The sequence below is a fragment of the Rhea americana genome, unplaced genomic scaffold (assembly GCF_003343005.1).
Source record: "Rhea americana isolate MKP2758 unplaced genomic scaffold, rheAme1 scaffold_0, whole genome shotgun sequence".
Classification (NCBI taxonomy): domain Eukaryota; kingdom Metazoa; phylum Chordata; class Aves; order Rheiformes; family Rheidae; genus Rhea; species Rhea americana.
This window is the reverse complement of record NW_028185037.1, coordinates 3,716,313-3,738,786: the sequence shown is the minus strand read 5'-3', so window position 1 is coordinate 3,738,786 and position 22,474 is coordinate 3,716,313.

The following is a 22,474-nucleotide window of genomic DNA, read 5'->3' as shown; positions in this document are numbered from 1 at the left end:
CCAGCTGCCACTGAGAGAAGAGCAGGCAACATCCTGCACGCTGCATCAGGCTGTTCATCACGTACCTGTGGGGTACCACCACGAGTGCGGGCGCAGCAGCTCGCTGGGTAAGGGGGTCACTTGTTGCTGGTGTATGCTGTCCGTGGTCCCAGGATCTTCACAGCCTGTCTGCAGCTGCTATGCGGAGTTTAAGATATTTGGCTTTCAGCTGCAAACCACAGTGRGAATTTCCCACCTTCACAATGTCTTTTTCTCTCAGCCGTGAAAGGTTCCTGCAGTGGAATCCAGCAGAAACACTCAGCCTGCGGTCAAAGGGAAGGAAAAAGGCTACTGAGAGGTTTGCTTCTCCAGGACTGTCCCTTCCTTCCAGAGAACTATTTTCTTGTGGTATAAGACTATTCTGTTTCTAGCCAGTCTGTTGAGATTTTTTAAGTTTTTGGATGTATTGCAAAGCCAAGCACATTTGAGGGGACAGTGCTGAAGATTCAGGCTCATAAAGAGGTAGCAGTTGTTGACCACTAGCTATATAAGGTGGTATGACGTGAGGGGAGAGAAAACAGGCCTTCATCAATGACAGTTTCGTGTGAACGAAGCCTGACACACGGGTTTACCTACGCTCTGATTTGAYGGTGAACAATATGTGAGTTTAGTTGAACTTTCTCAAAGTATTAAGRYTCAATTGCAATTCATCGATACCAATGTGATTAGTAYCCATGATCAGTACTWTTGTCATTCAAATTTRCAGACAATATTCGGGTTAATAATTTCACAATTCTATGTAAGCAYAGGAGATACTAAATGCTTATCGTCTTTATGTGGATAGCTCTTGATCTAGATGTTTATTTGCTTTTTATTCAGATGAAACATTGTTCTCAATATTCAGATSTATTATTCAAATGGAAACAAAGTTTGAAAAAATTGATAGTTTTAATCGTGGGCTTAAAAGAGTTAATCAGCTACCGCTTAAGCATAGAACAAGTTTCAGGCTAGTATTGCAAAAATTAGGATGGAAAAGACAGCAGAAAAAAAATTAATCTCACCTAACTTCAGCTGTCTGAAACGCAGATAGCTCCATCTGAGCTAGTCGCACTAAGAGCCCTCTATAGTCGACGGAGAGAAAGCAGCAAGTTCAAGTTTAGCAAATCTTCTGATTCTCTTTAGACAGGTACTTAAGATAAATGAAAATTCATCTCAGAAGTGCATGTTTCTCTCTATTGACCATGGAAGTAAGTCTAGACAACCAGCTGAAATGCAGGCATTTCCACTGCAAATGTCTCATTTTGGCCAGAGGAATACTATCCTCAGAGGTTACCCGAGTCAGTGATCTAAAATGGTTTGGAGCGCAATGCATAAGAAATGTCTCTGCATTCCCTGACCATTTAGATCTCTGTTCAGAAGGAAAAATATTAACAGGAGCTATATTGCTCTTGATGTTTTTATAAATGACCTTTGTTGGTATAACTGTTAACATGCACTGGTAGTCTAATATACCTTTGCCACCATTTGGAACTTTTTCTTAATACGTAATGTTTGTGGTTCATCTAAAGAAATTCGGGCTTGTAAGAGGGTCAGGTTCCTGGCAGGGGTCAGTGAATGCAGTGTATTTTTAAATACACATACTCTGATCAGCTCACTTAAGAGCTTCAGTGCATCATTTTGCAATCACATATCTCAGAAATAATTTATACAATCAATTAAAGAGCATTATCAAGGGATGGTTTGACAACTGTTGCCATGCCAACCAATGAAGCAGAAAGCTCCTCAGTGTTTAAAGGCTGCACCTGGTGATAGATATAGCAGATTTTGAGGACTCAGACAGAATCACAGATGTCCAAAGGTGTGGAGAGAACATGATTTAAAGCTTGATGTTTTTCCATTTTTACTGGCGAAAGGGTGTTGATGGCATGTTGTTCATTTTCTCATTAAAATTCTGTCATTTTTCACAAAGTGTTCTGCATTCAGGGCTGAAAATTGAAGTGAGAATGCACTTTACAGACTGATAAAATATGATAGCAAAATGGATGATGTTCATTTGCAGGCTGAATTAATTAAAAAAAAAGAGTTTGTGTCAGTGCATTTATGAAAAGCCCGTTAATCAAACACAACTTTACCAGCCTTAATGGACACATATTAAACACTCTTGCATTAATATTTAAAATTCTGGTTAGCAAATGGCTTCTAGCACATTGAGCTAAAAAGTAATTAGAATAGGTCATTAGAAGAAGAAAACAACACAAGCTGAAAGTACACTTCCCATTGGCCAGCAGCTGTTTTGGCATTGGCTTCTCAGTTTTGACATTTGTTTTTCTATACTTACCTATTCTGTAGCTCAGCTCTTCTTAATGCGAGAACAGATTTTGCAAAATAATTTTCCTTTCCCCTTCCCATGCTATCTCATACATCTATATATTAAGAAGGAATCATCCTTGTATCCACAGGAAATYGGGCTAAAATTGCTTGTCCGTGTTWCCTAAGAGTTCGAGTTCAGCCTCCTTTGGAGTTCCATTAGTATGGCTGCATCTGTGAATCTCTCGCAATAGCACKGTCAGATTTGCAGTTTTCTGAGGCAGATACAATTTTTATGATGAATTTGTTGAGGTCATTGATGTAAGTTGAGATCCTTCATAATGCAAATAATAAAATAATTTATGTGCCGAGTCACCAAGGAATAGTTTCTCATGTGAATGGAAAACCTGCATAATAACAAATTCCCACTGCAAATTACTGCTCCCTTAGAATGACTGGAATTATCACTGTGAACTATTTCTGTTATGTTCCTATTGAGCCTAATGCAGTAAAAACTATCAGAGAATTTCTTTGCAACAGAGGTTAAACTATTTCTTTGAATAGTTTTGCTGTTTGAGGTACTGGAACTTGTCTTGAAATCTATTATATTCAGCTCACTTGATCAAGAAAATAATTAACTCCATAAAATGTCTTTTCTAGTTTTTTCCCTTTGAGAAGCTTGTATTCTCTCTATTTCTCAACTGACTGAAGACATCAACTTTGCAAAGGTAGTATCCTGCTTGAAAATCCAAACAGATAAAATTGAGAGATGAAAAATTATCACCTAAGTGTATAAATATAAGAAGAGTAAGGAAGAGACCTCATCGAGTTGCCCCCCCCCCCCCTCACGGATGCTCCCTTCACAGATTCCTCCCTCATTTACTGAAGCTCTCGCTAGCCCTACCCTCAGGCTGCTCGAGAACCCCTGCTCCTCTGCTGCTAAACTCCCAGCTTCCCATGAAGCTTGTATTCTCTCTATTTCTCAACTGACTGAAGACATCAACTTTGCAAAGGTAGTATCCTGCTTGAAAATCCAAACAGATAAAATTGAGAGATGAAAAATTATCACCTAAGTGTATAAATATAAGAAGAGTAAGGAAGAGACCTCATCGAGTTGCCCCCCCCCCCCTCACGGATGCTCACATCACAGAATCCTCCCTCATTTTACTGAGCTCTCGCTAGCCCTACCCTCAGGCTGCTCGAGAACCCCTGCTCCTCTGCTGCTAAACTCCCAGCTTCCCATGAAGTTATTCATGGCTATCTTGTTAGGCTATTACAGAGATTTTCATGACCCACCTCCCCACCATCATTGAATCATTCCCTATGATATTCTTTGATCTTAAAAACTAATGATGAAAATATGTAGCTCAGTGGCATGTTATTCACTGGGAAACAATATCTGACTCAAATCAGGGACTGCAGCCATTATGTCAGTGGGAATTATCCCTTTTTTCTAGATCTAGTTTTCATTTGTTTTCTTTTTTAAAAGGTGATTACRTGGCATATTCATAAACATTTTGCAAAAAGTAGAAATTTCTACCACTGACTAAAAGGAAGAACAGACAACATAGTAAACATTAATTGAAGGTCCAGATCTGAGTTGATATGAACGATCTCAGCCTGATTTGGAGTGCTTGTGGCATGCCATCACAGGGTGTAATTTTATTTTCTCTGTATAAAACGGTAGTTGTTAAATTGGAAAGCCATCATATACTACATCTTTGGACATCACAACAACTACAATCTTGGTCATGTCAGGAGGATGCTATTTTCTCAAATGTCACAACTAGGTCTGAAAATAAAGACTAGGGCTGAATTATCCAATCATATTTTAYTTTTCCTCTGATAGATACTACTCTATTTACTTTATGTATAAGTATAAAGCTGATTCACAAATGAAAATAGACTGTCAAGAAGCAAGTGCAGTGTTTCTTTACCATGTTCACAGTAGCAGAAATTATGAGACCATAATTCTTATCCTAGCTTTTGTCAAAACAATACCTCAGTTCTTCTTCTTACAGTCAAATGACCTCAGGACAGGTGAAAAAATGTTTAGGTAAATATGAGAACATTTTAAACAGCAGCTATGAATAAATATTAGTTCCTGAGTCAATTCATTGTTCTGGGGCTAATTCTGTTTCCTGATCCTTCGAGACATAYAATCTTTCAGGCTGGAAAGGACTTCAGAAGCTCTGTAGTCCAACCTGCTCAAACAGGATTAGCATTGAATTCAGACCAAGTATCAGACAATGGCAGAGCATGGAGGTGTAGCAGTGGGTCTGCAGGAAGTTAGAGGTCTCCATTTGCCTTTTTTGGAAAGCTATCCTGAGACTAATTAACACATCTCCCATGAATCAGTCTCCAATCAGAGACCKCTTTGCCCAAGCCACTCCAATGGCTTCTGCAATGCTATTTTTCATGCTGCACCAGAACAAGTCTGGGGAGCTCAGAGGCCAAGAAAAAAGACATGATTCTGTGAGGTCTCTCAATTCCATGCAAAGATTCCTTGCCTTTGAAAGAGCGGATGACCTGGTAGGATTAACATGTGTTATCTCAGTGCAGTTCTGGAGATGTGAGTTCAAGAGGTGCACAAAAGACTGACACAGCTGTTAATGGGTACCCACTCATTTAGGATGTGGATGAATCCACATCTTCAGATGGCATTAGTCATGTTTTTCATCTCTGTGGAATTAGCTACTTGCCTACTTGTCTTACTCCAATAAAATTCTTCCTGCACCTGAGCAGAAGGATGGAAATACAAGGGTAAAGCTGACTTTTTTGCCAAGAGYCATATTAAGGTTCTCTCCCACTTAGAAGATTCCAAATCTGCCCCTCAGACTTTGGTCCCAGGCCTTCTCCAAGGCTACTCTAACATCAATGGAAGTCTCAAAGGGAAAGTTTCAACATGATTTTTGTGCATGATTTTTGTGCAGAGCTTCATTTTCTCTCTCTGCCTTTAATGAAGCTAAATTTGCTTCTATGGTTTCTGCATTCTCCACATGAGATTTAWTTTCTCTCTGTGAGTCTGCTTCCAGTGAAATCCCAACCTGCTGCATTCTCATAAGTTTTTTGTCCTCTTTTGAACTCCTCAGCTTTACTGCAGAAACCAGACAGAATTTGAGGGAAAAGCAAAGAAACATCTAATGCAATAATAATTGAGCTGCTTTGAGACCTCCTTGGATATTCATTATTCCTGGATTTGTAAGAGAGTTTGAGCCTTGAAAGCAAACTCTCACTTTCTTCAGGCCATTGTGCAGTCTGGCTTAAGGCTGCATACGACTGGCACCCTTCATCCCAGTCTGAGTACTTGTGTTCCCAGTGGGCTTTCAGCAGCATGCTGAACTCCAAAGCGGGCCGGGAGAGGCAAAACACAGTCTTAACAGCAGTGGTGTGGCTTATCTGCCTGCCTGTTGTGTACAAAAATAAATAAATAAAGCAGCTGGTGTATTTTAGCATGATTAACCTTGCTAGAAATGACTTCCAGTCTTCAAAGCTTGTTTAGTCTTTTGAATTGTTATGGGCTCCCTGCAAACATTTTCCCTATGTTAAGCAGAGGAGCTGCCTCGCCAGCTCTTTAGGGTTTAGTGTCTCTCTCAAGATTGCTGGTATGTGTAGCTATCTACCCACACACTTAGGATCTAATTCTTCTGTTTAAATAGTTTCTATTAGCTTTATTTTAAAGCTTACACATTAAAAAAAATATATTAATCCATGTTATCAGCTCTRTATCTGTATCTCAAAATCAGAGTCACCTAAAACATTCAAACCACTCCTGCCCCACGAAAGTGGTCTAAGCAGTGGGCTTCAGTCACTCTTTTTGTGTTTGCCTAATCTGTCCCACAGAAATGTGGCTTGGCAAGGAGTGGAAAAGTTCTTCCTCAGCACCCTATGGCTCTATGTTTAATGCACTCTCCTGTTTGAGAGATGGTGTTAAGTTTGTCCTCTTTCAGACTGAGGAGGAAAATGAAATCATGTCTCCCTTTTCATGGCTGAGTTTCCTGGCTCTTTGGCTATTCTAGAAAGACAAAGAGCTGCAAAGCCAGTGCATCATGATCTTTAAAGTATAGCCAGGTTGTTTCCTGCAGTTTTTGCCGCACTAGTCCCTCAATGAACATGAGGCATGGTGCAAGAACATTTAGTTCCTTATCTGCCATTTCCTTAGATTTTTATTCCAGGTTGGAAGGGTGAGCAAGGCAGCTAGCTACTCTGACATGAGACATTCTGAAAATACCCTAAATGGCAGAGTGCCAAGACACTGGGTTATTTTTCAGGCCCTATGACYTATAGGGTTGGGTAGCAGCCCAGCAAGGGCTTTTGGGGTTTCAACTTTAAATTTAGAGCTTGAAGTTCTACATATGTTCTGCTTGACTGTTTATCTCTTTATCTGGCTCCTACCATGAGTGCTACATTCATGATCCGGTCAGTCTCACTTCCATCCCTGGAAGGGTGATCTAACAGCTCATTYTGGATGTCATCTCCAGACATATGGAAGAAAAGAAGGTGATCAGGAGTAGCCACCATGGATTCACCACAGGGAAATCCTGCTTAACCAATCTGATAGCCTTCTATGATGGAATGACTGRCTGTGGATGTTGTGTACCTTGACTTCAGCAAGGCTTTTGACACTGTCTCCCAGAACATCCTTCTACATAAGCTCAGGAAGTGTAGGTTGGACGAGTGGACAGTGAGGTGGATTGAGAACTGACTGAAAGGCAGAGCTCAGAGGGYTGTCATCAGTGGTGTGGAGTCTAGTTGGAGGCCTGTGGCTAGTGGAGTTCCCCAGGGCTCAGTACTGGGTCCAATCCCGTTCAATTTATTCATCAATGACCTGGATGAGGGGACAGAGTGCCTCCTCAGGAAGTTTGCTGATGATAGCAAGCTGGGAGGAGTGGCTGATCCACCTGAGGGCTGTGCTGCCATTCAGAGAGACCCAGACAGGCTGGGCATTAGGAAGAGTGTTGCCAGYAGGTGGAGGGGGGGGTGATCCTGCCCCTCTAYTCAGCCCTGGGGAGGCCTCATCTCGAGAACTGTGTCCAGTTCTGGGCTCCCCAGTACAAGAGAGACATGGAGCTRCTGGAGAGAGCCCAGCGTAGGGCTACAAAGATGATCAGAGGGCTGGAGCACCTGCCCTATGAGGAACGGCTGTGAGAGCTGGGCCTSTTCAGCCTGGGGAAGAGAAGRCTGAGGGGGGATCTGATCAATGTGTACAAGTACCTGRAGGGAGGGTGTCAGGGGGACAGAGACAAACTCTTTTCAGTTGTCCCATGTGACAGGACAAGAGGCAACGGGCAGAAACTGAAGCACAGGAAGTTCTGCCTGACTGAAGGGGAATTTCTTCACTGTGAGAGTGACAGAGCACTGGCACAGGTTGCCCAGAGAGGTTGTGGAGTCTCCTTCTCTGGAGATCTTCAAGGCCTGCCTGGATGTAACTATGTCTTACATGCTCTAGGTTGAGCAGGGGGATTGGACTAGATGATCTCCAGAGGTCCCTTCCAATCTTAACGATTCTGTGATTCTGGCTGTGGAACGGTGCATAAATCATTCTACGTCTTTTGTTTTGGGAGACTTGGGGAAAGTAAACTTCATGCATTCTTTGTAAATTAGCAGTTGGTCTTAAAAGAAACATTGACTCTGAGACTAATTTTCTTAAGAATTTTAAGCTCATCCGCTTTATTTTAATGCCTTACAGTAGAGGAAAATTGTCCACATGCTCACATCTCAACTCAGAGTCAGTAACAACTTAGGCCGTTATATCTGCCACTTGCAATTATATAGCCATATACCAATCATTCTTTCCTCTTTTTGTAACTTGCAACACAYGCATGCGTGCGCACACATACACACGCATGTGCCACCCCCCCCACACACACACTTTGAGTAACCTCTAGTGCCAAAAGGGATAGCACTGTGTTTCCCCAGAGCTGTTATGGAAGACACGGAGAGTACTTTGGGGGAACTAGTCTAAAAGCATAGTCTTGAGATGCACATTCATAAAATCTTCTGTTATTTATATTATTTGGCATATTAAATTGACAGAAATGACAGACATTAACCAAATACCTTTAGCACTGCAACCTAGCAAAATATGCATGACAGCAAGCCTCAAAAAAGTTTCTATGTTGGGGTGTTTTTTGTATTTAAAAGCATGCATATGAAAGGAATCAATTAAAGTACTTATATTTCATCAGTTTCTGATAATTAATATGAGCTCTAAGGGCTTTATGGATTGCTGGTTTGATAATCCACTAGCAGATGAAGTAATAGAGGTTATGATAGAAAGATGGCCTCATAGCTGCCTTGCAGAGTGCACTAAATGATTGAACCCAGAGAATAATAGGGAAGGAAATTGCTGTATTCATTCATGGATAATATATGACAGGAGTAAGGCAAGCAGCAAGTTAGCAGATGACTCAGCCAAGCATCTATGACTGAACAAAGTGTGATTCTAACCTTCTGTCATTGAAAATATATTTAATGGAAACATTATCATTCTGATATATTGCTTGCTAAGATAAGACATGTTTGTAGTACAGTTTCCCTGTGATGCTACTATAGGACTAGATTCTGGCACACTTACTCTTGCCGAATTGTATTTTCTCCCAAAATAAATCTACACCTCTTGGAGCAAGAGAATATTCAAAAGGAGTAAGTGAGCCAGAAGCTGATCCAAAGTTAGCTGAGGCCAAATATCACCAGCTAAATATAAAGAATCCTATTATTTTTTAACACATAGAAAGGAAGTTATCTATAAACACTGAATACCACATGGACAGCTATTCCTTTGTTATGATTTTTCAACCCAAATTTAGAGCACTAGACAATGTAATTTATTTTTTTAATTAGCCAATATGAGTGGCCACATGTCTTAGATGCAGATCAAAGAAGTGGGATGCTGAAGGCATGGATTAAAATTAGCTGCGTTTTCCCTGTGCCTGGAATTGCTCTGTAACATTTTTACTGATAGAAGCACTCAGGTGTTCAGCAGTGGAGCAGAGCACAAGGTCTGGAGTCTTGTATTAAAATAAAACTTGCTGAAGGGAGGTGCAGGAGGATAAAAATGGAGCAAGATAATCTCTAGAGCACACTATATGTGTATGCTGGTCAGGGATGGCTTGCAGCAATTCTTCAATACTGTGCAGCAGGACGCTGCCAACAGCATTCATGCTGAAAACATATGTTCTTCTGCTCAAACCAGCTTTCACTACATCTGGAAACCAAGAGTTAGAGGGGGGATGGAAAAAAAAAAATAAGGCAGCAGCATATGTATCTCTCTTCTAAGAGAAACCATTCATTTGTTCATGAAAGAAATCTTTCTCCTTGTGTAACCAGCAAAAATTCTCACAAAGTTCTGGAATGGATATATTAAAGCTGGGTTAGGGAAGCAAAAACAAAGGTGGGGGGAGGGAATGTAAGTAGCAGCAGATATTTATGACTTTTTTTCTCAAGTAAAGTCACGTTTTGATATTGAGAGCAATCTTATTTAGCAAAAAAAAGTGGAAAACTTGGCAAAAACATTGTTTAAAATGACTGCAAGACTTGTAAAACCCCCCAAATAACTCTGTTTTGCTGTCAAAAGCCTGGGAAACACAAAACAGATGTTTCACTCAGCCTCACTTACTCAGCCAGACCTCTTCTTGTTCTGCAGGCAGCTGTACCACATGTCTTTTCTGAGAAATGAAATAGTACCTTCCTTTGACACTTATGCGTCACTCTCACTGACCAGCCGGACACTGCAGTCAGAGGAAGACAGTTGCTGTCATACGTCCCAATATCTACTCTGCAGAATCCGTCTTGGACTGAGCAGCTGCGTGCTTTGAAAAATACCACCATTAAGTACAAATTCCTGTAAGCCTTTATTTGTCAGGCAATCAACAGGACCACTTAAGTCAGAAAGTGCTACACGGTGCAATGGGTGGTGGCAGATATTAGCTCTCAGTTTGCACCCAGAACAATGCAAGCGTTATTAGAGCTAATGGCAGCTACGTGTACACATGATAATATAGCCTTGAGACTGCAGCCTAAGAAGGCCACAAGGATAGACTGTTTTATTTTTGTCCATGGAAGAAGATATGGTGATTAGTAGGAGCAGAGCAAATAACTGAGCAGAGTCTGAACTCTCCCTGATGCCTCGCTGAAGCAGGACTTCTGTCTCTGACACTCWGGGGCCTTTTAAGGCAGGATATAGAGTTCTGAATCCTCTGTTTAACTGCTGCCTCACTTGGAGGCACACAATGTCTCTAGCTCAGTGCTTTGAGACATCCCACATTAGACAAGAGAGGTGGGTACAAATCTGCTTTGGTGGAGGTGGCTGTTTAACACCGGAGTCAWCTTCTCAACTCCTGAGTCAACCAGCAAGCAGCTGCTGGTAGCTGGGTTCCCCATCCTTATCTCCCACCTGAAAGGGCCAGCTTAGGTATTTMACTCCAGGCAAGTTTTGCCCCTGACTCCCCAGCACTTTTCAGAATTCATGATTTAGCATCCACCCTCTCTTTAGCATCTCACTCACTCTCCTGTCTCTTCAGAAAATGTATGGTTACTTGGCACTGGCAGCTCACTGCCCAGCACCCAGACGTCTGTGGGGCCCACCCATGAATATGATCCACAGCCTGAGAGGGAATTCTTTCAGAATCTGACCCTGAAAATTTGAGCAATGCCATACTGAAGTGAGGCTGTGGCTCTAGTCCTAGGCTACAATTCAAATATTACATTGCTATCATGAAGCTTCCTTTGCCGAAATATTGTAAAGCCRTGCTCTGATAACTGATGGTAGCATTTCAGTTGATCAAGTATAACATTATTTTGAATATGAGATAGAAATCTTAATATATGATCAAGACTATGGTACAATTACCATAACAAAGATTAGGCTGAAAATCTAAAATTATTAGAATATTAATAGAATTTATAAATCATTCTGCAAAGATAGAATGGAGGGAAAGGGACAAGCTGTTGCTTTACATAGCCTGGCTTCTTAAATTCACTATGGAGTAGGAGTTAGACCTCTGGCAGTATCTTAGAAATAATTAAAGAAGAAAAGTATACTCCCCATCTTGCAGTGGAAGAGAAGGCCTTTAGCACAGATCAGATTAATGAGAGACTCATAAGTTTTTATTAACAGAATCACACTAAGCAAGATCTGGGAATAGTGTGAGGTTTTAACTATACAAAAGAAAAATAATATAATAACAACCAGACTGTTCAGCCGTATCTTGGAAGACAATTTTTTGATAAGCAAGATGAAATAGTAAAATCTTTTTCTAGTTTTGATCCTAACCAATAGGGAAGGAAGGATTGAGAATACAAAGGAAAAAGCAATTTRTGTCAGAATGAACATAATGGTAAAGCTTATGATCTTAATAAAGAGAATTAAAAAATGAAATGCAAGAAGGCAAACTTCAGTAGATGCAAAGAATTGATAGGTAAAGTCTCATGTAAGGCACTTGAAGGAAAAGATGAAGCAAGCTGGAAGCTCCTCAGAGAACCAGAGAAAGAAATCAGCTATAGAAAGATACAAATTTGTATAAATCATGAGCTCTTCATTGATCTTAAATGCAAGAGGAAATGTAGAAAGTAAACAGGAAGTGAGATTACTAAAGGCAGTTATAAAGGAATAACTCAGGCTTGTAAGAACAGAGATTTCAAAGAAGGAGAAATTGTTCTACAATACATCTCTGGTATGAAAAAGACGGTAGAAAGAGAAGGTTGAATTGTTTAACACTTTTTTCTTCTATCTTCCCTATAAAGGTGATCAGATGGTTAAGATCATTCATTAATTCCAAAGACAAAAGACGATAATAGAAAAAGAACAAGCTAGGCAGGAATAATGTAGCTTCAAATTTTCAGATTGGCTGAACTTCCACCTACAATACAAGGAGAGTTGGCTGAAGCAATCTCAGATTGGTTGGCAGTTATTTCTGAGGCTTTCTGGAGAGCAGCTGAGATACCAGGAGTCTGGAAAAGGTTAGGGGGGAGGCAGGGGCAAGGGGAAATGAAAAAAATAAAAAGAAGAGAGAAAGTAGAGTCAGAAGATTACAGAGCCGCCAGCTTAAATTCAGTCTCTRGAAAAATTATTCAAAAATAAGCAAACAAACTTCCTGGGAGGAGCTTGGAGGTAAAAAGGTTAGCACCAGACTTGGACCTGCCAAGTACAAATCACCTGAAACCCAGTGGATTGATTTCTACCACAGTCTGATGGGCCTGCAATTAGGGACGAAGCCATGGATATCAGCTGTCTTTGCTTTAATCAGACAGCTGCGTGTGACTCACAATCCCATAAGAAGCAATATAGCCCATAGGCCCTTTACAAGCTGTTTTAGTACCTGTATTCACAGAGTAGTTGGTGGAGTTTTGGTCTCAAAATGCCTTGACTGGGATGATGCAGGTTTTTAGAGCCAGTTTTGCTCAATGTTATCATTAACTGTCTGGATGATGGGGGGCGGGGGGAGGAGGAGAAGGCTAGATAAATTTGCATATGACATGAAGCTGGGAGGAACTGCAAGTTCTTTGGAGGATTGCATTCAGATCCAAAATACTCTTGGCAAATGGGTGAAATCGTCTGGAAAATATATAAGATGAATTTCCACAGTGAAAATGCAAGGTACCACACTTTGATAGGATTGATCACAAATCTGAGATTGGTGAGAACAAAATTAAGTTGCAGAAAAGGATCTGGGAGCYGCAGTGGATCATTGCTGTGTTGTAAAAAAGGCAAACATTGTGCTGGGTTATATAAAAAGTATTGTTGCAGAGAGCTGCTTGGAGAAATATTATTTATTTGTTCCTCAGCACAGATACAGACGTAATTTGAGAAGTATATGGACAACTCTGAGAATGTCCAAAGGAAAGCAACCGGAGGTCTAAAAAAGCCTGACCCTGGAGGAAATAGTGAAGGAATTAGCTTAGTGTTGTCTAAGAAAGGAAGACTGGGGGAGGGGACAGTAATAGCCTTTAAGTACATAAAGGCTGCTGTGAGGAGGAAAGGAATAGCCTGTCCTCTGCATCTACAGGGGATAGGTCAAGAAGTGCTGGAGTTCAGCCGCCACAGAGGAAGTGTATAAAAATTTTCTGAGGCATTAGGGAAAACTTTCTAATAGTACAATTAGGGAAGCGATAGAATAGATTGCCTGGGGAAGTCGTGGAGTCTTCATCATTGGCGGTCTCAACAATTTAGGCTAACATCTGTCAGGAACAACACACACATAACTGAACTGGCTGGGGGCCAGGGAAGTGACTACATGACCTCCTAAAGTCCCTTCCAGACCTACTTTTTTCTGGTTCTAATCACAGGAGCCTCCCTGCCTGCCAATGCTCGGTACTCATAGGTCTGAGCCATTTGACATGCGGTTTGATTACTATCTTGATTTCTTTGTAGTCTTATATATTAAACTCTGTACTGGATGATAATTACTAGCTTATCCGAAGGAAAAGTAACGGTTCACTTAGAGTTCCTCCAGAATACATCACAGTTACATTTGCAGTCATCTTGCATCTCTGCATTTTCAGGGTTTAAAATTTAGGCACTCTTCAGGGCAACCCCAGACCTGAAACCTGATGATGTGATGGAGGAGGGGGCTGGAACATAAACTGTATGGAGGAGCAAGAAATAKATCAGGTTGGCCTGCTTCTGTGCTCCACATGTGGAGAAAAGGCAGAAGGAGCTGTTAGGATCCTCCTTCCTCTCCTCTGAAAGGCAGAAACCTCTATTTCCCACTCAGRAGGAGGAACTGGAGGTTCAGGAGCCAGACGCTCCTACCCCTCCCTAACCCACACGAAGGCCAGTGCTCAGAGCTCATCGATACTGCTCCAAACGGGCAGCGGCTTCCTTGCACTGCCTTGAGTATAGGTTGAGTCACTGAGATCTTCAGGGTGGGATCTGTAGCTGGTTCCCCAGATCTGGGCAGAGTACTGAAAGAATCTGAGAAAAGAAAAATTTATATAGTAAGCTTGGAAGGGGAGTACTAGGGTAGGAAGAGGTAAGGAAGGATTCTTTGACTTTACCCACTGACAAATTTGGATTACTAGACTTCCTCTGTATCCCTGTGAGATGTACCAAATGGCAACAACATTCAGAGAAATATCAGCTTTTAGAGTGCTTAGAAAAAGCCAACCTTTAAACAAAAAAGAGAGAGGTGTTAAATGGATTAGTCTCCTTTATGCGATATTTTCAGCTGAGATAAAAGTACTTTGTGAAGGTGAACAGGGCCAGAAACCTATTTCATTCAGCATTCCCCTCCTGTAGTATGGAGCAAGCATGTCACTTCTCAGCTCCTTTCCAGCAGTCTCAACACTGGGCTTGATTCATGCTTTATCTCTTTTTGGCTTTATACAGAGAAAAGCATAACTTCTCAGGAGCCAGACAAAATGGGCTTGTGAAACAGGGACACCCACAGAATTAGAGAAGGCAGAGAGAAGGACGTGGGACATGTTGACCAAATAGCCAATTTCCAAGCTTGCATGTGGGGGAGGAAGGAGAGATGTTGCTGATACAGGAGGAAGTATAGTTTAGGTATCTTAAGAGAGCCAGGGACTCTGCAAAGCCCTTATACTCAGGAGGAAAGAGAATGGGTGGCTGGCAGTCACTTCAACCGCTGTTAAACTGATCATCTCTGCTAGGATTTTACTTTGTTGTTATGTGTCTGTCCTCCTCTCACACATGATGATCCAGTCTTTTCTCACCCAGTTCTCACTCTAGCTCCAAAGTCCTCATTCTTCATTCCTCACTCGTCTGTCCCCTAATGGCCTCTGCTCACAGCAAGCATTCACAGCTGCCATCTCATCAAAAGAAATATTCAGGCTTTCTGAATTCTGTGGTGTCCTCAAAACACAATTCTACAAAATAATTCTGTCTATCTCCTCAGACACATACTTTGGGTAGAGGGAGACTATGATAAACTACCTTCATTTATGCACAAGAAGGAGCTATTACTTATGCTTGGGTCTGAACTGACCTGGAGGTCATTGGTGTATAGCTCCTACTCCAGTCAGCCCACCTGGAAAGTGAGTACTCTAAAGCTTTAATATATTTAATTAATAGATGAATAACTCCTTTAATTCCTGAGCCTGCATCTCCTGAAATATTTTTTTTTCTTGAACATTGTTTCAAATGTTGCTCTCCAATTCTGCATGTTAGACAGAACAAATAATGATTGACTGCAAACTCCAGTAGATCTGTCCAACCCCCAAACCAGGTGCGCTTGTTTTTTCTGTTGAGGCTACTACATGAGAACTGCTTGTTCACATCTCACCAGATGCTGAATACTAGGTCTGCTCTGCACCCCTGTGAGACACAACAGATTTCAAGATAAACCTGAGTGAGTCACATAGGGAATTTAGAGCATTTAGAAGAATAGACCTTTAAGCTACACAGGGTTTGCAGGCTCAGCCACAGTCGAGTTGCCAGTTTTGCTATCATCCCATATACACCACTATTCATTACAAAGACCAGAGGCAGTCACATAGAAAACAGTATCTATGCCTTGAAGCCTGCTGTTCTCCTGGTGGCATCAATGCTGTATTTAGGTCACTTTTAAAAAAGGACAAATTACGCCTTAGGGTAGAATTGGATCCTTTGACTCTGCAGCCAAATTCTCTTCTCATTCTGGAATAAATACAGGGTAATTGCTTTGTTTTATTGAAGATAACAAGGATGTACGCGCTGTATTTGAATGTATTGTAATGGAAAGCAGAATTTGATCTCTTAATAGAAATAATAACCAAAAGTCTTCACAATTTTTCCTCAAGCTTCATTAGCAGAAAAAAACACGAGCAAGAGAAAACAGTTCCATTTCTTTTCTCATTTCACTGAAAATAAAGTCTGCCCCCAAAGCTTTATATCAAGTTGCATTCATTCCTCTATAAAGACAGACTTTCATTTGCAGTAAGGGCTTTTTGGTACCATTAAAAGGAATGTATTCCAGAACTCACTCTAATAGCACAAAATGCTTCCAGTGACAAAACTTCTCCAGGGAAAGAAACAGTTGAAAACATGAACAGGCAAGACATAATTGAAGCTATGTAAAATTGTAATTATGTCATACAAAGCAATGGTGGTATACAAATAAAACTACCCCATTTTTCTAGCACTTTTGTTGTTCCTTCATTTGTGTAGTTTAATCACAGCTTTAAGGAGCTTTATGTCTCTTTTTTTCTTGGTATATTCAAAGRTATAGATCCACATGCCAAAATAAATAACATAGCACACTGTGTGTGACTGAAATCTTTGCACTGCTCCAGTTGGCGAAGGTCTGTGTAAGGGTCCCGTCGTGCGATCACGGCTGTGATTTGGCAGCGCAGGGGACTGTTCAGATGCACAGCTAGCGAGACACCCGCCTGCGACAGCAGTCCCTTTCTGCCGGTTGACCGCAGCCTCCTTCCTCTCACCCAGTGCCTGTCTGATGCCTGTCCCCTTTCTCCAGGTTTGCGTGGGGTCACCAACAGGACCAGCTCCCTCTTCACCAGAAAATGTGAGTAGTGTGAAAGGCTTTTTTCATATCTTAGGTACTGCTCAGAAGTGTAGGTTGCTTCTGGTGCTTTTAGGTCTCCCAAGAAAAAGCAGGAAAGTGTCCTTTCCCTCTAGGTTTCAATGTTAAATCTAAAAGTGAACTACTTGACTGAATTTTGTGGCCACACTCCTTCCCTCAACGCAAGGCAGCAGTGGGAGATTTCAGAGCTGCCCATCTTCTCAGGCATCCAGGCAACATTTGTGAGCATGTCCTTGCATCAATGGGACTATAAAGAACATGATTTGCTAAAAAAAATTAATTTAATGGCGCTACTTAAGACAGAGCTGAAAGGGAATTTTCCTGCAAAATAGGACATTTTGTTAACAAGTATCAGGTCATTAAACCTGGAATGTATCTGTAGGAAGAAATCGGTATTATTGAATCTCATCTGAGCAATCGTTTTAAGCCAAAGCTCAAAAACCTGGTGACATCCCATTTTAACACTTTCAAAATGAAATGATTTGTGATTTTCAGCTWGAAATGACCCTCTAATTTCAAAATGGCATTTAAATTATAGTTTAGTTTAAAGATATGAACATTTAATRTAGCAACAAAATATTTCAATATTTCATATATTAAAATAAAACTTTATTATGAGCATGGCCTGAAATTTAGTTTGGCTAATGARGTTGCAATAAATGTTTGAGATTTTGAAAATTTGTGGCATGGATTCAAATGAGATGGAGAAACTTAACATATGTACATACGCAGATTAAAGAGAAAGTGAAAAAAGAGATGTTAGTATGTTCATACAATCACATACATGTGTTTCAATTTTTGCTGAAATGGGATAACGTATCCTTAGAAGTATGTACAAGAGACATGCAGAAGCCTCTTTCCCTATTGAATTTTACTATGCGTTGTATCCACTGCTCACAAAGTCCTTTTTTGGGGGGATAGCATGGGTTTTAATGCTAAAGCATTCTTTAGCAAATTCCAGTTATACATCTCCTCTTAATCCCYCTTGCGTTATTTTTTTTAATTGTTAAATGAAATATCTGCCTTGAAGAAGTGAACCCTGGAACACTGATTTTTCATAATACCAACCTTTTTCCACTCCATTTGGACCTGTGTCCTATGAGTAAGTACAGCAAGTTTTAGAGCAGATATAGCTGCTTTTCTAACATGTCACCAGCATGTGTATATGTCAATCCACATTACATAGGAAAGAGGCTAACATCATAATTTTAATGAGGAGTTCCTGTAATTTTCAGTTTCTATTTTAACACGAGGGAAAGAAAAAACTCCTAGGGAAGTTTATGTCCTGAAGAGTGACAAATCCTTACAGTGCACACAGACGTGGTGCCCAGCCACTCTCCACTGTACTATAGCACTCCAGCCTCTCATCAGCAAAGTGGGCTGGAGGCTAGTGCTTGATATGAGGAGGGAAGAGCAACTGGAAATGAAAAGGATGAAAGTCTCCTGTAGCAGACTGCTGAGTGGAAACCTTTGCCTTCTCCTGAGGCACCTTTTCGAAGTGGATGTCACTAAAGAATGATTTGCTTCCCCAGCAAGGGCTGCACCTTTCAAAAAGCAAACGATGGCCATGTATAGTAGCAGCTGYCCATCTCTGTGGCTCGGTCTGCGAGCCCTCTGGAGTCTACTCCACCATTGCCACCGCGCTCAGCGGTTCCTCACTCCCTTCTGCACGTGTACTTCTCATCTCGTCTACTCACAAGGTGTTCTCAAAATATCCGTATCTCACCAGTGTACAAGAGTTGGCTTGCCTCCTTCAGCCACCAGTGTGTACCAAAGTGCTATTAAAATAATGTGCATGGAGATCAATCACTAATAAGGATGGCTCTGTCAGCTGCAGATGTTGGAGAATTACACTTCAAGGCACTTCTTTAGAAAAGCAAAGACCTGTTACTCTGAATACTTGTATGCTAACACTTTCAAATCAGAATTTTTTTGCAAAACTAATGGGCCATCAACATTTTGTCTTGAGCATATAAAGACTGAAAGCTGCTAGAAAGACGTCCTGTTGCCTTCCTCTACACACATGCCCAAGAAGACAGTAGAAGAAGTGTAAACAGAGATAGCCTATCTGACAAGTTATTTTACATTACATTGTACAGGTTATGCATGGCTGGAAAATACTCTATGTGACCTTTATGCAAGTTTCCACATATAACAACATTGTTTTAGCTGTTCACAGAAGGGGTAGAGTGGCAAGCTGCTGCATTTATGCAAAAGTCAAGATACACTTAAGGCTTTCATGTCTTTGTTTCTGGGTGGCCCTGAGGCTTTTCAGAGGACTTTCTTGGAGGTCTATCACCATACAAAATTATCAAAAGCCTAATTTATGCAAGTGAGGAGTCTGCTGAAAGAGTCARTGAATTTCTTCCTTGCTATTCCCTGGGATTGGTCAGCTGTTCCCAGAGCTGTAAAACTGTTTATCTCCAGGTGTTGAATGGCCACTGAGAACGTACTATACGTTCTCTGGCTTATATTAAGGCACATATGTATTGTCAGTTCATATTTATGTATTTCTTAATATAGTGCATGTGTTTCATTACTGTGTGAAGTGCACTTTTTAGATATTAAGGATGCGGAAGTGCAAGAAGCATGGAATAAAACCCCACAGGCATGCCATGAAAGAGAGTGACTTTATCTCACAAGCCTGGGAGACCTGCAGGTGCAGGTGAGCAGGAACAAGGGGACAGGTGTCCTCAACAAGCAAAAAGCATCGTCACTCCCCAGACCTGGCAGAGGAAACACTGCAAATGCTTCTGTAGAATCCTGCAGAATCTTAATTTGCTGTCATTTTCCTGCATTTCAAAGAGTAATTATATTTACAAAATAACAGCTTTTCCTTTCTCTACATTTTTCTCCAGAACATCATAGCTGTGCTCTGTTTCTGGCTCACAATTTAAATGTGCTTTGGCAGCAAGAAAAGCCCCAGCTCCTTTAATTTATTACCTCTGTTTATGGAATATGGATATTGGGCCAACTTTATTTCTTACACTAAGTGAATCAGTGCAAATGCAAACACTTTTGGACATCCACTATATAAAATAAGCGTATTTAGATGATCAAATAAGTGTTCCCATATGCATGTTGGCTGGTTCATGCTGGTATAGCATTCTTGTTTTTCTTCTGTGGTGTCCTTTGTCTTTTTTCCTTCCTTTTTTTGACTTTGTTGGTCAGTTACTCAGAACAAAAATGCTTGTACCTTAAAAGAAATACTGTCTATTCAGAATATGGTATTTATAGATCTTCGGAAATTCTTCTGGGAGGTGTGCTTCAGATTAGCGGTCTTTTCTCCTTCGGGGATGCTTTTAATTTGTTAGCACTTTAGATCTGTAGTCTCGAGGTAGCTGCTTTTTCAGTCAATAAAATGCTTAGTGAAATGAGGGTAAAAATATTATAATTGTGTTCTTCAAATCAGATTTTCCTGTGGGTTTTTTTCCTCCTGGTATGCAAATCTGTCATTCTGAGAGGATTTTTTCCTGTTTTCTTTTAATCTTCAGGCATGTGCCAAGAATGATGATTTTGACCATGAATTACCACAGTGACTCAAAGCCAAACTGCTGGGAGGTCACTACACTGGGATGAAGAGAAAGCCAAGAGCAGTCCAGCTTTGGCTCAAAAGTTTCCGATGAAAGTCTACCACCGTGTCTGTGTTTCTTGCCTCATTTGCTCGCAGCATATCCAGCKCTCAACATCACCTGCACACTCCTAGGCACAAAACTACTAGCCATAAGGAAAGCCAACAAGATGAGCAAAGACAAAGACGTACTTGTTCTGATTGCAGGCAGCTTCCTGCAAAATAACAGCTCTGTCTTGTGCAGCACAGGTCATCCTTTTATCCACCTGAAGGTAAGAAATCCTGGGGAAGAACCTAGTCAAGTCTGTGAGGTCGGTGTGGCTCATTAACACGGGCAGAGCCAGTGCTCTGAGCGGGGAAGTTATGACGGCCAGTGAAGGAGAAGAGGCTGCTGCTTGGCTTCTTCTAACCTTTTCTGTGTTTCCCAGTGGGAGCATGTTGTAAACTGCGGCCAGGCAGGGGAGTTTTCATTCTTTCTCCATCTATTTTGGTTCTCCAAGAAATAAAAGCATAGATATGCCTTGAAGCTTGTAATTGTCTAAATTGTGCCTTAAGGAAGGGCTGGCTGAAGAAGGAGCCAAACAAAGGCTCKTATGTCCCATTTTTACATATTTAAGTCTTTGTTCTGTAAAGTCTTTTTAAAATGGCATTAACTGTAAAGAGTGAATGAGAATGGCAACGCAGGAAGACACTTTGAGATGTGCCCGCAGTTTATCATAGTAACCAGGGAAAGTAGGTTTCTTCAGGACTCTGGGACTCATCTAACCCATCCCAGTCCCAAGATAGGATTAGTTATATCTGTGTCAATCAGGCAGATATTTCTTTAACCTGACCTCAATAACCTCTTGTCACAGAGATTTCACACCTTCCCAGGTAGTCTACTGTGAAGACTTCATTCACTATGCTCCAGGGAAAAAACTTTTCTTAGTACTCAACCTAAAGTTTAGATGCAGGTTCAGTCAGTTGTTTCCTCTCCCCTCACCCAAGAACAGAGAGAGTAGCTTGCTCTTTCTTTTGCAGAGATGTTTAGGTAGCTGAAGCCTGTGCTCRTGTTTGCCCTTCAGTTTTCCCTTCTCCACTATACAAGCTCAGTTCTTTCCACCTTTCCTTACACACTGAAATATGGGAGCACTGCCAAKGACTGCCTTCCTTAGCCCATTTAACAGAAACTTGACTTCTATCAGAAGACCAGTTCATTAACAGAGACACAGTGTTCAAAATGTAGGGCAAACCATAACGGTAGGACAGAAGACAGTATGATGGATGACCAAAAAGGCCACTGAATGGCAGTGGAACCTGCCTGACAGAATCGTTAAGGTCGGAAAGGACTTCTGGAGATCATCTAGTCCAACCCCCCTGCTCAACCAGGGTCACCTAGAGCATGTTAGACAGGGTTGCATCCAGGCGGGCCTTGAAGATCTYCAGAGAAGGAGACTCCACAACCTCTCTGGGCAACCTGTGCCAGTGCTCTGTCACTCTCCCAGGGAAGAAATTCCCCCTCACGGTCAGGTGAAACTTCCTGTGCTTCAATTTCTGCCCATTGCCTCTTGTCCTGTCACACAGGACAACTGAAAAGAATTTGTCCTCATCCCCTTGACACCCTCCCTTCAGGTACTTGTACGCAATGATAAGATTCCCCCTTCAGTCTTCTCTTCCCCAGGCTGAAAGKTCTTAGCAGAGGACAGTTTTGATCCATCGACCTCTGGGTTATGGGCCCAGCATGCTTGCGCTGCACCACTCTGCTCTGTTAGAGGTGTGCAGTGCCAGAACTATTTCTGACACAGTCTTTGTGTTTGTGTACCTGTGTGGTTTGTTTGGGGTTATTTTGGTTATCTGTTTTTCTGAAAAAAAAAATTGCAAATGGATATGCATGCATTTTCTTCTCTAAAGTACTCATGTAAATAAACCTGAGAATAATATTTTGCATTAGGCACGTTTTTCCATACAAAAATGCCTTTAATCTCCTTGACCATTGTGATTTGGAAAAGGGCAATACATTCACCAAGAGCCCAGGCTCCACTGAGGACAGATGGCAGAAAGCAAACTGCAGGAGGAACAAAAGGGGAGGAAGATGCTTCTCTGGTGCTATGGACGTGAGGGAGAACCACTGAGGTGGACCTCCAGGCCCTACCTCAGT